This window comes from Manis javanica, chromosome 12, assembly GCF_040802235.1.
Source record: "Manis javanica isolate MJ-LG chromosome 12, MJ_LKY, whole genome shotgun sequence".
NCBI classification, from domain to species: Eukaryota; Metazoa; Chordata; class Mammalia; order Pholidota; family Manidae; genus Manis; species Manis javanica.
In genome coordinates, this window is record NC_133167.1 from 73569678 (window position 1) to 73580244 (window position 10567).

The following is a 10567-nucleotide window of genomic DNA, read 5'->3' on the forward strand; positions in this document are numbered from 1 at the left end:
CAACTGGGTGGCTCAAAAATAGAAATTAATTTTCTCACGGTTCTGCAGGCTGCATGTACAAGATCAAGGGATCAGAGGGTTGGTTTCCCCTGAGGCCCGCCTCTCCCAGCTTGCAGAGGGCCTCCATCTCCGTGTCTTCACATGTGTCTTCCTTCAGGGTGTCTCTGTGTCCTAATCTCTTCTTTTAAGGACACCAGTAATACTGAATTAGGGCCCACCCTGATGTTCTCATTTTTGCTTAATAAATCCCTTTCAAGATTCTCTCTCCAAATATATTCACAGTCTGAGGTACTGGGTGTTAGAGCTTCAACATAGGAATTGGGGGTGGGGGGGGGCCACAATTCAGCGCATAAAATACAGGGTTACCCTGAGACTGTGGTTATCCAATCTGGGGATGGGTGCCATATGTTTAGGGTGCAAGCTGTTCCATACTTACCCAAGGCTTCAGAGATGCTCTCTACAGGACTGCAATTCTACCTTCAGGACACGTGGCATCTAGTTTGGAGGACTAGACAAATTATGAAGTTCATTAAATGGGAACTAAACACTGCTCTTGTTTTGCCTATGGAGCTGTGGGCTGAGTTCTCTGTGAGGGAGGGGGTGGGGTCAGTGAAAATAGATGGTTTAAGAAGCCTCTTTTTGGACTGAGGCGGGGCACAGCATTTTCTCCATAGAGACCAAAGGAAGATTTCCAACTGAGGGCAGAGAAGCCCTATCAGGCCTGGCTCACAGGATCTGGTGAACAGACTTCAAGATTCATATTCCTGCTGCTCTGTAAGTGAACAAACAGATGCCAGCTTCTCTGGCTCACAGAACCTGGCACAGAGTAAACGCCCCTCCTCTTCTCTCCAAATCTGGACGCATCAGTCCCACCCTGAAGCCAAAACCAAAACAAACCATCAGACTTTCCTGTGCACCAGGGACACTGAAATCATTGAAATTGGCCAGTAGGTGGTAATCTTGAGCCAGCAAGGTGAATGTTCTACAGTTACATTTTTAGTGTGAAAATGATGGGCCAAAGGAGCAAAAGATGGGTTCCTAGTAGATGCTTAAAAATGCATATAATTCAAGTGAGTCAACATATTATATATGTGCATATGCATATGTAGATACACAGATATATAGATAGAGATATATGGTATATCTGCCCCTGTAAGACAAAGCAGGGAGTGGACTGTCAAGCCCCACCTCTTCTCTAAGGCTAACAGCTCTGGCAGACAGACACCTTTTTCCTTCTTCTTGCTCTTCATTATCTTGCATGTTCAGCACTTCCCCAGCTTAAATACTCCTACCCTTTATCAGCTACAAAAAGCCTTTGAGGAAATTAATTTATATTCAGATTTTAAGGCTGTGCCTTAAAAGATAACAAATTCATGAACCAGAGTATTTCAGCTACTTACGGATTTTTTATTATTCCAATTATTATCTTAAAAGCTTCTGGCATGCCCATCCCTTTGTATCCTTTGTTAAATGAAAAATAATTATTTTGGTACATTGAGAAATCTACCCAGTGCCTTAAATATAAAATCACTCAACTCCCATTTCTTTGACCAAACCACCAGGCAACCTTGTGATTCGACTGTGGCTTGCTCTGTAGCTTTGCTAAGGAAAAGGATGAACATAGCTAACTTCTATTATTCCTCAAGAGTTATTATTCCTAAACACAAGCTAACAGCTTTGTTAAATGCTGCATTTTATTTCATTCAACTACTCCAAGCCTCCATTTCCTCTTCTATAAAATGGTGTCAATAAATGGGTCTTAGAGAGGACCGGTTTGCTTAAGGCCCCAGTTAGAAACATCCCTACTGTTTCCCCAGCTTTGCTCTCCTACCACTTACCACTGTCTAAGACAACATTTTACCTATTTTGTTTTGTCACTGTTGTATCCCCAGCAACTAAACAGTGTTAGGCATGTGGTAGGTACTACATAAATATTTGTTGAATATCTACTTCTGTCTATGTCAACTTAGATAATGAGAGCCTGAATCTGACCTTGAAGGATCCACTTTGGGCAGCCGACAGCCCAGATTTCTGGCCAAGAACAAGCATACACTGGACGACAGTGATTTCATCAAGTAGTGCTGAACAAGTAATGTCCAGGGGGATGGCTATGTCCTCTGAACACCCAGCCACTGACTCTGCCTTTTCTGTTAGAAATTTCTCCAGATCGGCTTGGGTGAGATCTCAGTGTGCCAACCATTGTTAAATGGTCTACATGCATCGTGTTACAAATTGTATAAGTAAGGATCAGAACGTCTAAGTAATTTGCCCAAAGTCACACAGCTAAATTAATAGCTGTCACACGGTGAAGGACAAGGCTCTGGACTTCACTGACTGTATGGCTGATGTACTAAGGTCCAGAGGAAGTGATAAATGGAGCTGTACCACTGGTACATGGAGAATCACTTCGTGGACACAAGCCATGCCTTCTGCCCCTGCTTTGATCTGCACCACAAGAGGTCTCCCGCACATATGTAAGAACATTCCACCTACATGTCCAAGCCTGCAAAGAGCCATTTTTGACCACACCTCCAGCCAAGAAATGAGCACAGCAGAATGCAAACCAAGGCCAGAGGTCCCTGGGGGCTCAGGAGTGTCTGGGCCAGGCATTCTAGGGTCTAGAAAATATGGGCTCCTCCAGGATTGACCCCTGCCCCAAGGATTCCTCAGACCATGGAAAAGATGAGGGATGTCTTTCTCACTATGGCTCAGCTGCTAAGGAGTCTAGTCGGAGGTAGGTCATCAGATACTTGTCAATACAACAGGATAAGCCTCTGGGAAGAATTTGGTCTCCCCGTTCAGCTCTTCCTTGGTTCTTTGGGGCCAAGAAGAGCTGCCATATCCCAGCACTAACCCACCTTCCCCTCCAGGTCCTGCAATCTCTAAGAATCCTCCACATTCGTATCTTTGCCCTGGGGCTTCCCCATTGGTCTCCAGGCAATAGTCTCACCCACGAGTCCTAGCCACCAAGAGGTGGCTGTAGATATGGGTGGCAATGGAAACTGGGAATGGAAAGCAGCAGACATACTCATCTGCCATCACCCTGGAAAAGCCTACCTGATTTTTAATTTCAAAGCAACATATACTCATTTAACTTAAAATAGAGATTATAACAATGTCCATAGCTGGCCCTTCCTCCCGTCCTGTTCCATGCCCACTGAAATAAAAATGTCAATCATTAGGAGTACCTCTGCCCACAACTTGACCTACTGACCCAATTGCAGGCTTTTCCATCACTCTGGGATGAGAACACTCCCAATCCAGTTTTTAGTCTTCCACCACGTATCTGATTTCAAAGTTCTCCTTCTCAGTCACGCCTGGCCCAGGTTAATGCTAGACTGACGGTTCAAGCTGCCTCTTCCATCACCTCCCTTCTTGATTCACTGGCCCTCTGGAGTAAAACCACGTGGCTGAGTAGCAGAATTGCTTACTCCCTTTCTTTTGAAGTGGCAGCTTCTCTGGCTAATGGGCAGTTAGTTACTCAGTCTGTTGGCAGATGTCCAAGTGCTGGGTCTCTTCAGTGCTGCACTATTGATCCTTCTGAAGGTTCAAGGAGGGGGTCACTCCTTTCCAACTGTGTTCTTGCTGCTGGATGCACCCTCCCATCAAGCAGCCCCCTTCTGAGGGTCCGGTAAAGATAGCCTTTCAACCCAGCTCCTTCCAGAGGGTCCCGTCAGCCCACAGGAAGGCAGGCCACCCCCTTGGCAGCAACAGTCTCAGCCCCACTTTCTTCAAGCCCCGGGAGCATCAGGGACTCTGCTGGGCCAGCAGGTCAGAAGACTTGGGAGGAGGAAATCACACTCAGTCTAGTGTGATGTTCCAATGCCTCCAGCCCTCCAGGAGTGAGGATGGGAGGCCCACTCGGTAGAGGATGATTGCTACCCTCCACAGCTGCATTCCCTTGCAAAGGAAGTGTTCTCAGCCATGACTCCTCTTTTGAAGAGGGGCAGTGGGGGACAGGGGGAATCAGCGGTGCTAAAAAGCTAGAAGGGCTCTGAATTTAGAATGTGGGATATTTAGTAACATTGGTTATCCATTGGAAGATTAGTCAGAATTAAACAAAAAAAGGAGCCCCACCTGGTTACCTATTCATATATTGTTCTCTTTTCCCATTTTTATATTCTGTTTATACAGATAACTGAGTCTAATCTCCAGGTTAAAGTGGAAGTTAAGTGCAGTGTTTGACACAGCAAATGCTGAATAAATTATCAGCTATATTCAGAAGGTTGGAGACTGTTGAGAATTAGGCTTGGGGTTGATTAATGATTGTGCATTGAGTTCCCTATACAGAATTTTATTGTTGTTAACAACCATTTGATCAACAAATATGAGAGATGCCCTCTCAAAAAAAAAATTACCAGCTATAATTCCTTCAGATTATATCCTTTTTTTTCTTGCACAGAGATCACTTTCTTCTTATATCTTACAGAGTATGTGAAGTCAGTATTTTCTTAACAATTTTCTAAGAAAATACTATGTGAGATAGTTTTCTATGAATTCTTTACAGAGTAAACCTTCCCATCTCTCCAGCCTGGGATTCAATGTTGAGATGTCCTCTCCCATCTGTTCTACCTTGAAAGAGGTCAGCATATTGCCTTGTATTCTATGAACACAAATGTCTCCTGAATGAAGGCAGAAGTGAGTATACACTTCTAAGTAAGACTTTTGAGTTAGAAAATGAAACTGGATGAGAGGTTGAAGTTTTATTACTTTTTCTGAAAAATAATGAAAGCTCTGGGTTTACTGATACTAGTATTAACCTTAGTATGAATAGTAAGCATAATAGATTTTTTTCTTTCTCTTACAAGTTAAATTGGTTGATGACAGTATCTCTATGCAATAACTGATGTAAAAATACTTATAAAATATTCCAATAATGTTTCAAACTTGGCAGAACTTTTTAAATCCTACCAAGCAACAGGCATATATTGATTTTTCAAGGATATATTTTAAATTGGAGTTACAAGAATAATGTTCCTGTACTATTTCAGGCATCATAAATGGGTACAATGTCACATACGGACTCATTATTCCTTAAGCCTAAAATATTATTCCCCAAAGCTTCATTTACTCTGTATTCTACTTACATCTAATTTTTTCCAAGGCTTAAACACATTTACCCAGGAAGTACGGACATTATCCCCGATGGGTTTTGGGTATACCTTCTCAAGTGAAATTATGGGGAAACCTTGTTAGGCAGCTGAGATTACTAAGGTTTGCACTCCTGTCAAGACTGTATTAACTTTCTTCAGTGTGTTTGTTTGTTTTGCATTTCTTTGCTCCCCAGAAGACAGATAAATGTCTAGATAGCTCTATGACTTTAAGGTCATTCCATTGGGCCCTTCATGTACTCAGTTAATTCTATTGCAATCTCTTTGAATAGGGGGTACCCTATTGTTTTTTTCTTATACTGTGGTAGAAACCACAGCTTTGAATTCTTAGTAACTGCTAGGGCTTTGTCTGATTCTGCAGTCACAGTACTACAGTCCAAAGGTAACGAAATGGAAGAGAACATAATTATGCTTTTTGGAGGAGACAGCCTAAAAGAAAACTCCTTGTTTTTATGAATGAATCTGAGGCAAACTTGAGACTGCTGAAGAATGAAGGAAGCTACACCAGGGAAATTCAAGTTCAGATCATCTGGCCTTTCAGTAAATACTTCTCAGTAAGCTGACATCATTTTCTACCAGTTACTTGCACCTGGTGATCAGGCAGGTACCTATAGCAGAGGCTCCAAAATGCATGCTGGTGGCACACTGAGGGAGTAGGGATACCAAATCCCCAGGGAGACCCACAGAAAAAGAGAACTTGGGAGATGTAGGCAGCCTGTGCTCTGCTAAGGAGCAGGCTGCTTTGTCTTCCCTTTTGCGGAGCTATCTCTGTGGGCTTCCATAGCCTCTGGCATTAAAGAAACTGTATCTTCTGGGTCTGTTGGGGGCTGTCTTCCTATCAATCATGTGACTATTGTTATGATAACAGCACACAATTAAAAGTTAAAAACAAACAATAAAAAACCCCACTCAAACAGCTTTAACCTAGGCCAAGGGAGTTTAATACCCCAGGTAGGTGAAATATTCAAAGGTAGAACTGGTTTCAGGAAGAGCATGAAGGAGCCCAGAAATATCATCAGTAACCTAATTTTCATGCCATGTTTCCACTCTGCCTCAGTGTCAGCTTCACTAAAAGATGTTTCCTATTGGTCCTAAAATTGATCCAACACTCCTAAGGTCCTCATTAGTAACAGTAGAGAAAAAGAGGAGATATTTGTAACAGCTTTCCATAAAAAGTCCTGAGACTCAGCCTGACTGGAACAGTGTAGGTCCCATGCCTACCCCAGATCCAAACACCCCTGCCAAAGCCTTGCTTGGATTAATCTCAGATCCAGGTTGGATTTTTTCTCCCTAGAACCAACCAAACAGAAATCGTGAGCTAATTATGCTAGGAAGCATAATGTCCACTACAGATGATAACCAAAAAAAAAAAAAAAATCCCTCTCCTTGCTGGCTATGTATTTGGCATGAGACTATACCAAATACCATGTCAAGAATGTTCAAACCAGTGTTTCAAATAGAAAAACTGGAACCCACTGAATATGCAACAATATGAAATTGACTAATTCATAGTAATCTACACAGTAAAACACTGTATCAGCAGTTCTCAATTTCCTAGGTCTCAGGATCCCTTTATATTCTTAAAAATTATTGAGGACCCAAAAGAGCTTTTGTAAATGTGGGTTATCTATTACCACTTACTGTTTTAGAAAATAAAACTGAGACATTTAAAAAATATATTTATTGTTTAAAAATAGCAGTAGTAAATAAACCCATGACATGTTAACAAAATACTTTCTTTTTTTAAATATCTTCACTCCCCAGAACAGTGAGAAGAGTGACACTGTTGTCTGGCTTAACAGAAGTGGCTGGATTCTCAGATCTGCTTCTGCATTCAATTAGTTCCAATATGCTATTTTGGCGGATGTATACACAGTCTGAGCTCAAACACGTATGTGGTTGGAAAAAGAAAGAGTATTTCAATACTCTTTCCAGATAACTAGACATTCTTCTTTGAAACTATACCAAAATTGGACAATTGTTAGTTTCTTAAAAATTGGCTGTCGTGTAATCTAAAACCATATAAATTAATTTCTTCATATTCTGCTACATTAAAGTCCACTGGCTCATCATGTGCTTCAAATGTATCTTTTACTCATGCATGACTTTATAGATCATGAATCAGTTATCCAGAAAATACGAGTTCACTGAGTTAGGTATACCTTCTAAATGTTGAAAAAAATCATTATATAATATTAAAAATAACCCCCATTTGTCAATCATAGGATTAACATCTCATTATAAAAGTCCTTATGTTATGAGAAGCTGTCCAACTCCTGGTAGCAAACACAAGCTTTCCAAAATTATAAACTTCATAAGAAATCTCAAATTTTATCATTGGCAACAATAATGATCACTTTTCCTTGGAGTTAGAGGCAGACTTCATTCAATTTTAAGAAAATATCCACCAACCATCCAAGTCTGAATAACCAACCATCGTTTTCTGTCAATCTTTTCAGTAAAAATGGTATTCCGTGGGAAAAGAGCAACTAATTCAGTTCACAACTCAAATAATCAAACGAGTGTTCTTCCTGGAGATGACCACCACACTTTGGCACAGGAGAAGGTCCTATGCATACCTCCATTTCATCACACAGAATATTGAAAAGATGTGGGTTTAAGGACTGAGAATTAATCAAATGGATAATTGGGGGCCATTGTCCTGATGTGCACTAAAGTACCGGTGGTTTGACTCACTACCGCTTTGCAACCTCAATGCAAATATCAACAAAGCATAAAAAGCAAATAAACGTCTTCGTATTTTGAAAACAGTTTTGTCTTTGCAGATCCCTGGAAGGGCACCAGGGACGCCCAGTAGTCTTCAGGCTGCACTTTGAGAATCACTGTATTCTATAAAGCCACAAAAGAAGATTCTGTGGAAGATGACTTAATCACATGGAAAACACATTTTCATAGTACATTCAAGTGAAATATTAAGTAACAGACAACATTTTTATGTTTCGCTAATTCTACTTCTAAAAATAATCTGAATAGAATGATAAAATCACCAATAGAAAAGTGATTATACAAATTATGGTGTAGTTACCATATAGAACAGCATGTAGCTGTAAAAAATGAGACCAATATATACTGAAATGGAAAGTTCTTCAGGATATATTATGCAAAAAAGTTTGTTGCAATAAACTGCAGGTGGCATGATCTCATTTATGTAAAAAAATAAGAATGTGGGTGTAAATATACAGACAAAGGAATTTACATATGGAAGAAATGATAAGGGAACTATTTGTCATATATTTAATAGGAGTTATCTTCTGGAAAGTAAGTAAATTGGATATGGGTAAATGGGAGTATGGGAGACTACGTTTAGCTGGAATATTTTACAAAGAAAATCCATTCATGTATTATTCCTGTAACAAACTAAGAAAAGGAATGAATATAGAAATGTTTGCCAGAATATACAAAAGAGACTAACTGATTATCTAATAATGGAACCATATGTGATTTTCATTTGCTTTTTGTCATTTATCTGGCTTATCTAGTTCTTCTACAACAAACATATATTTCTTCTTTATTAACATCAATTACTTTTATTTACCAAAAAAACCAACTAAAAGCCATATGGTAAACTGCTGAAACTATGTAAACTATAGTTTAACCAAGCTCAGAGTCAGAATATGGGTTTTAGATCTTTACATTTTATGTGCTACACAAAGAGATAATAGAATTGAACACTGACATTTTAAAAACTAAAGTGTTCACATAATTTAGTAAATGAATGTTTAAACATATATGTATATACATTTTTAATATTCACTATGAATAACATTGTATTTTCTATTATTTGAAAACTAATAAAAATAGTGTATAAAACAAAAGTGCATAGTGTCCTAGTGCAATTGGTCTCCTTAGTTTTATGCTTTTTCCCTACTTATATGCAAACCAAAGTGGGTTTTTTTTCCCCAAAAATGTTTCATTTTCATTGGTCTGGCCCACAAGTGCCATCTGGCAATGTGAATGAGAGTTTCTTCTGAAGATAGTAAAGACAATCTATAGAATAACTACTATGCTTTGTTCATTTACAAGACAGAATTTTGGTAATGTATCAATTTTACATCACACACACAACCACTGCACAACTACTCATCTGTTATTTATAGCAAAACACCTCACGTTACATTTTCCAAATACACCATTAAAGAGATTAGAAAACAGGGCAGTAACACAGTGTACTAAAGCGACCTTACAGGAAACTAATCTCGTATCTACTCAACATACTCAGGCTCTCAGAAGACTCAGCTTGGTGTGAATCACACAAGGCTGTTTTAGGATGCCAGCTGTTCAGTAACAGGTGAGTTTTACTTTAAGATCGACTAATTTTTAAACTGACATTACTCCCCACTCTTTTCAGAAATGAAATACAGCTCCACTCTTATAATGTAGCCAGATACATATAAACCCTATGGCAAAATTGCCAGTTTAACTAAAAAGACCCTTCTTTTTTGTTTTGGTCACTGGGTTCTTGCTGGTATCAACTAAGGTCTCAGTTCTTTGGACAAACCATGCAGGTAATTTTCTCTGAGGTTTCAGATGAAGTCTATAGGAAAGAAACAGAAGAGGAGGTATTTGTACTGCTGAAAATGTGTGCCCGTTGTGAAAGGTAACATAGGTCACCAAATATAAACCCACCGTCCTTCCCTTGCCAAATGAAACAAAATAGTGAGATCTATAGCATCTACTTCTAGATCCAAAAGCAGATAAATAAAAGAGACAAAAATCACTCTCAATTCTGTAGGTAACTGCTTGCCATTCTGTTACCTATTCTTAGGCACTCGGGTGTGGACACGCATGTGGGAAGGAACGAAGTGGGCATTATTTCAGTTCTGTGTCCCGTGGTGTATTTGCTCTGGGTTGACCAAAATGCCGAACTGAATGTTCTGAGGAAGGTATCTGCCTGGGCATGCACACCCACACACTCATGCACAGTTATACCAGGCATTTGAAAAAGCATGTAACTACTACATCTCCGATGGTAGACAGACTAGAGGAGCGGTTCAACCATCATTAGTCCCCTTCCAGAGTTGCTGAGACACAGCAGACACTCAAAACCACAAGCTGAATAAGTGAAAAAAAAAAGTTGTTTTTTGTCTCATAGGCTCTTTTAAGAATCTGCTGAAACCTAGAGATCCACTTAAAGTGAAAGTGCCTGGACAAAATTAAGAACTCAAAGGTAGTGGTTGTGTACCTATGACCTCAGATGAAAAAAACAAAGCAATATTAAGTAGGTAAGTGTTCCATGAGCCTAAAATGGTATTAAATCAGTGTTGTCTCAGTTTGAGAACTAGATCCTCAAGCTAACATGACAGAAATCATTCTAACATGAGTATATCTTGGAATCCAGCAGAGCTAATTGAGTTATTGAAAAAATTTGAAGGACTTTAAGAGAAGGTGGCCTCATCCGAGTTATAATGTTTCTGTTAGCCTAAAGTACAAAAGTA

The 10567-nt window shown here is 39.7% G+C and overlaps 1 long non-coding RNA gene across 1 annotated transcript in view; it reads left to right on the plus strand.

Moving 5' to 3' along the window:
* The window catches only part of LOC140845114 (uncharacterized), a 36455-nt gene extending 27469 nt beyond the window's left edge, over positions 1 to 8986 (plus strand). Inside the window, exons 4-6 of the long non-coding RNA XR_012123822.1 lie at positions 4508 to 4638; positions 5473 to 5665; positions 7898 to 8986. This is a non-coding gene — a long non-coding RNA (uncharacterized lncRNA). The remainder of the gene's footprint in view (positions 1 to 4507; positions 4639 to 5472; positions 5666 to 7897) is intronic.
* Positions 8987 to 10567: the final 1581 nt, after the last annotated feature.